Source organism: Emydura macquarii, unplaced genomic scaffold, assembly GCF_026122565.2.
Source record: "Emydura macquarii macquarii isolate MOO-44397 ecotype Brisbane River unplaced genomic scaffold, CSIRO-AGI_Emac_v2 contig_3720, whole genome shotgun sequence".
Lineage (NCBI taxonomy): Eukaryota > Metazoa > Chordata > Testudines > Chelidae > Emydura > Emydura macquarii.
This window is the reverse complement of record NW_027133857.1, coordinates 112845-118844: the sequence shown is the minus strand read 5'-3', so window position 1 is coordinate 118844 and position 6000 is coordinate 112845.

Sequence of the window (6000 nt, the reverse complement as noted above, 5' to 3'; positions counted from 1 at the left end):
CTTGCTTTTTATGAGAAGGTCAAGCGAGACAGTATCAAAAGCCATACTACAGTCAAGATGTACCACATTGACTGTTTCCATACTATCCACAAGGCTTGTAACCCTGTCAAAGAAAGCTATCAGGTTGGTTTGACATGATTTGTTCATGACAAATCCATGTTGACTGTTATTTATCACCTTTCATTTCTTTTAGGTGTTTGCAAATTAATTGCTTAATTATTTGCTCCATTATCTTTCCGGGTACTGAAGTTAAACTGACTGATCTGTAATTCCCCAGGTTGTCCCTATTTCCCTTTTTATAGATAGCAACTATATTTGTCGTTTTCCAGTTCTCTGGAATCTCTCCCATTTTCCATGACTTTTTGAAGATAATCACTAATCGCTCAGATACCTCCTCAGTCAACTTCTTGAGTATTTTAGGAAGTATTTCATCAGGCCTTGATGACTTGAAGACATCTAACTTGTCTAAGTAATTTTCACACAGTACTGCTGACTGTAATAATTGGATGCTTTTTCATAAAGCTGCCTACAAGTTAATCTTCTTAAAGTCTGCAAGAAACACATCTTTAGGGTGTTTTAAATGTACCTGTCACTTGAAAATTAAACTTAATCAGCAAATCTGAAGGAAGCCAGGGCAAACATGCATTTATCTTGGCAAGAATCCTGGGTATTACTCAAGGGTACAGGAACTCTTATGGAAGTGAGGGCAAATATATATTGGGAATAGGTCAAACTCTCTTTAGAAAGTGGGGCCAGGCCTCCTTGTGAGAAATAATCCATTTTTCAGTGTTACTATTATTGTGTATATACTTGAATTTGGTATTCTTTGAGTTAGGCTCTGTGTACATTGCCTCTGGTTGTGTGATTTACCCACCAGTAGCATCAATTCAGATATTTCTGGGAGAGAGGGGGACAAATTCTGCCATCACCACCCCACCCCACCCGTCTGGAGGAGGGGGCAATCAGGTCAAGTTTGAATGGTGTTGTGACCATGCAGTCGGAGCAATGCCCTGGATTGCTCCAGCAGCAGCCATACTGTTTAATTCGGGACCACTGCTTAAAAATGGTTAGGCCATGCAGCTACCCATCCAACTCCATGGCCTATGGAACTTTAAGCAAGTTCAAAAACCTTGGGCGGGAGCATTCACCCGCCCTGGTTCCCCCTAACTGGTGCCACTGGTACCCATGCTAGCTGTACTCTAGTTAGCTCACTAAAAATAGCAATGAGGTTGCTGTGGTGCTTCAGCAGAGGCCAGTACAGACCCGGAGGACTAGATGGGCTTGCACAGCCCACACTGATGCTGCACTTTGGTGTCCTCACTGCTATTTTCAGTGAGCTAGATAGAGTACAACTAGTTCCGGTATGTCTACATGAGCTGCTATTCACACTCTGGCCTGCAACGTAGACGAACCCTAAAAGGCCATGATCTATATTTAAATTAAAAGATCTTTGGGCAGGAACTGTCCCACAGATCTACAGGGTGTGCTGGGCTTCCAGCCTTTATACAGTCTCTCTGGGAGTGCGCCCCTTTTTGCGCTAGGCTCTTACCTTCCACTTTTTGCAAGGAGGAGCCCCAAGGTTCTATTATTCTGAGACTGGGCCCTTGCAGAAGAATGACTGTTTCTTACCATGGCTCCCTCAGAGAGTCCAGGAGAACTTGAGACTTCTTTCGGAAAGTTAGCCCTCTTGGGAGGTATGGAACCAGTTTGCAGCAACATAAGAAAGCCTTTTCAAAACAAGGCATCTTGGAATACAATATTTTTAGGGTCCTTAGGTTTGAATGGAAAAACAGAGCTTACATACATGTCCATGGTGGCAGCATTACCTGTCTCTCTGACCCAAAACATCCAGGATTCCATCTCTCTGACTGCGCTGGGCAGCAGAGTTCTTATTAGCCACTCCTGACATTTTAGTTCTTTGTTTCAAGCTCTAGTCATGCTGTTTTCACATATTCCGCCTCCCTTTGCTGGCCATTAAAAGCTAATGTCTAGTAGGCATTGGTCTTTCATTGTATCTCCAAGATAACTCCATTCATATGTTGACCGTTCTTGATAGCTCATTCTTACCAACCCTACCTGAACAATAACCATGTCTTAGGCTATGTCTTCACTTCACAAATTCGCCACTGTCAGATCGACTTATCTGGATCAGTGAAGACCCGCTCAGTCGATCCAGAAATCAACATATTAAGACCATGTACTACAATCTCCTTTTGCACCACAGTCTCCTTTCTTGGAGCGGGGAGATTGAGGTGCATCATGGGAGATGTAGTAAAGCTGAGAGCCCAGCCCATAAAGGAAAGATGGGGACATAAGGCAACTGAGCTATAACTGCCATGAGATACCACGGTGGCACTTCTGAATCAAAATATTATGGTTTTGGGGAGTTTGGTTATTTGATAAAAAATCAAAAGTTTCCTTGGCAAGCACACTTTTGCTAAATTTCATTTGGTCAAAGATCCAATTTTCCGTCATAAAACAGATTTGACAGAAAATTTTCAATCATCCCTGTGCATGCTTCTAGGGGAGAAAAGAAGGGTTAGTGATTCTTACTCAAGAACAGAGCCTGTTCTGTAAGAGGATTGATTTGTTCTTGCCCTCTTTGGAAAGACCTTTATTAAGTTTAATGAGCTTTGGATCACACCATAAATTCAATAAGTTTGCAAGATTCCTCTTCAAGACAGCATGACTTCTCGGGGCATTGGCATTCATTGGGGCATTTACCAACAGTTATCTAGGCTTTATCTACCCCGGCTGGTAATACTTAAAGTTATCATTTGTTGGCTGTTTAATGAAATGACCTCTGTGAAAATGTTCATTGGCTGTTCTGAGGCTATGTGAAATGGGGATCTCAATCAACTTCCTAGTGGACTTGGCCTCCGTCACAAAAATCACCACCACAACTGACATTCCTACTGACAGTCTCAATGGAGAGCATAAGGACTGGAAAAGTATAGAGATTCAACTACCTCAGTGTTTCTCAACCTTTTAAAGAGCAAGTACCCCCTAACTTCTGAAAATTTTAATAAGTACCCCAACACTCAATTTTCCATGGGATTTTATATTTACAGACTAATGTGAGCCATATGTTGGAAGAAGGGCTGAGTATATAAGGCCGTGATATGACAGATGTCAGATCTAGTGTGGGTAGGGTTACCACCTTTACATCAGGGGTGCGCAACTCAAGTATGTACCTGGGCTAGAGGTGATGTTGGCCAAAGCTAGGAGGAATGCTGGGGAATGTAAAGCGCCGCGCCAAATTTTTTGCCCTACATTTGAGAGGAGGAAGGGGTGAGAGAGAGACAGGAAAGGAGGGTAACTGGTGAAATCTGGGGCTGTCATAGTTGTTAATGTCACTGCTCAGCTAGAGCAGTGAAAATGACAAGTTTTCTGGGCACTGGGCTTTGAGCCAGGGAGGGGGGCTGCCACGTGGCTGCCAGCCCAGGAGGTGGGCGACTGCCACCCAATCCAAGATGGGGCAAAGGAGGCTTCCACATTGGCTGGGACCCAGGGATGTGGGTAGGTGGCTGCTAACCATCTTCAAGCAAGGCGCTGGAAGCTGTCCCTCGGCTCAGAGCCGGGGCATGGGTGGCTGCCACCCAGCTGCGAGACCAGCTCGCGAGATGCAGGAGGCTGCCACCAGGCTCCCACCTGGGAGCTGGGACCCGGCGGGAAGTGGGGGGCTGCCGCCCACCTTCCCCAAAAGCTGGGGTCTGCCGCTCGCTTCCCAGCTGGGAGCTGCAACCAAGTGGGAAGCGGGTGGCTGCCGTGCACCTTCCCCAAAAGCCGGCAGCTGCCACCTGCCTCCCAGCTGGGACCAGGTGGGAAGTGGGTGGCCGCAGCCCGGCTTTCCGGGACTGTGGAAGCTGCTGCCCACCTCCCAGCTGGGAGCTGTGACTGAGTGGGAAGGGGGGAGCTGCCAACCACCTTCCCCAGAAGTCGGTAGCTGCCGCCCGCCTCCCCTTCACTCTGTTTTTCCCTGGGTACCCTCTGCCTGTGTCTCACATACCCCCAGGGGTACGCATACCACAGGCTGATAAACTATGAATTACCTCATCCTTAAAGGATTTGAATGAAGAGAGAGAGAGCAGTGTCATGGAGAAGAAGGAGTGGGAAGAAGGTCCATGGTTCGGGGTGGCATGGGAGAAAGCAATAGAAGTCATAGGAGAACACTGAAGTCCAGCTCAGAGGAGTATTCATCTAACAGATTATCATGGCCAAGGCTATTGTTTTCTATCAGCAGCTGGCCAAGAGCTTGCAACCTTTTCTCTTGGATGAGGCCTTTGCTCTCATTATCTGTGTTTGTCATTTCGAGATTAGCTTGTTGGTATGTACTCTTCATGAGACAATATCTTAAATCAACTCCAGACAGATGTTCATGTAGAAGGTGGTGGTTTTCTGTGAGCACAGGGCAGCAGTTCCCAGAATCTGCATTGGCTGACTGTTAGTTTCTGGATGGAGTTTAAGGTGCTAGTTCTGATCTATGAATCTCTGTATGCCTACCTGAGAGAGAGAGAGAGAGAGAGAGAGAGCCTGTTGTGGTTGTGATAAGCAGAAGGGTTTGAGGTGAAGTTCCCTGGGTTTAAATATAAATTTTATAGATTTTAAGGTCAGAAGGACCATTATGATCACATAATCTGACCTGCTGCATAACACATGCCATAGGACTTCCAGGAATTAATTCCCGCTTCAACAGCTGTGGTTGAATTAGAGCATATCTTTTACAAAAACATCCAGTCTTGATTTAAAGATTTACAGTGATGGAAAATCCACGACAACCCCCGGTAAATTGTTCCAATGATTAATTACCCTCACTGTTAAAAGTTTGCACTTTATTTGAATTTGTCCAGTCATTGAATCTTGCTAAACCCTTGTCTGCTAGTTTGAAAAGCTCTCTGTTATCAGATTTTTGTCCCCCATGTAGATACTTATAGACTGTGATCAAGACACCTCTTAACCGTCTCATAGAGAAGCTAAATATATCGAGTGCCTTGAATCTTCCACTGTAAGTCATGTGTGCCAGTCCTTTAAGAGAATACAAGAGGGAGTTACTTGCAAGGTTTTCCCCAGGTTGGTCCCATGACTTTGAAATTCACTTCCTAACTCAGTACATGTGATTGAATTTGTTGACCTTTACAACTGTTGCAAAGTCCATCTGTTTGGGGAGGTCTGAGATTTGAGCAGGAGTGGGGAATAGTGTTTTGCAGAGGCTGAAGTTGGGTAATTCCACTTGTAGACCAATTCCTTTTGTGTGGAGAAAAACTGTTGTAGTGCTAGATTGGATTTTGAATGATCTACTAAAGGGTGCTGTCACATTGGTGACTGACCCCTTTAAGAAGTAATGGGTCTAGCTCCACCTGCGTCTCACCCAGCTTTTCTCTTGCAGCCAGGATAGATAGGTCATATAGCTAAATCAGTCCAAACCTAGGGATAAACGAGACCCCTCCAGAGAGCCAAAGGAGGAGAGAGGGCAGAAACAAAGAAAGGAGAATGCCTATCTGGCCTCAGAAGGAGGGCTGTGAATCCCTGAACCAAGGGGAGGAAGAGATGCTCTGTGAAGCAGGGCCGGAAACTGGCTACTGGGGAGCTGGGAAAATGGCTCAAATCACAGCACAGGCCCTGAGCAGGAGGGCTATGGGACTCCTGAACCAACAGGAGGAAGGGTTTGGGACTGAGAGGCCAAAGAGTCTGTAGTTTGTAAAGATTTAATAAATAAGAGCCCACAAGTATTCTGGTGTGGAGAAAATTATTGCAAGAACCTTGAGGAAGCTGAGGGCTGGGTGCTGGCAGGGCCGCACTGTGCCACATGCAATTTGCTCTGGAACAGCCCCCTCTTATAGGTACCCACTGACTGTGTTCCTCTTACACGTTGAAATAAAAATAAATAAGGGGGAACTGAACTGCACACTGTGCCTTTGAAAATCTCCCTCTAAATAAAGAGCGTTAGCACAATGGGCTTTTATTGGAGTGCTGTTTATTAAATATATGGCCATTTCCCAG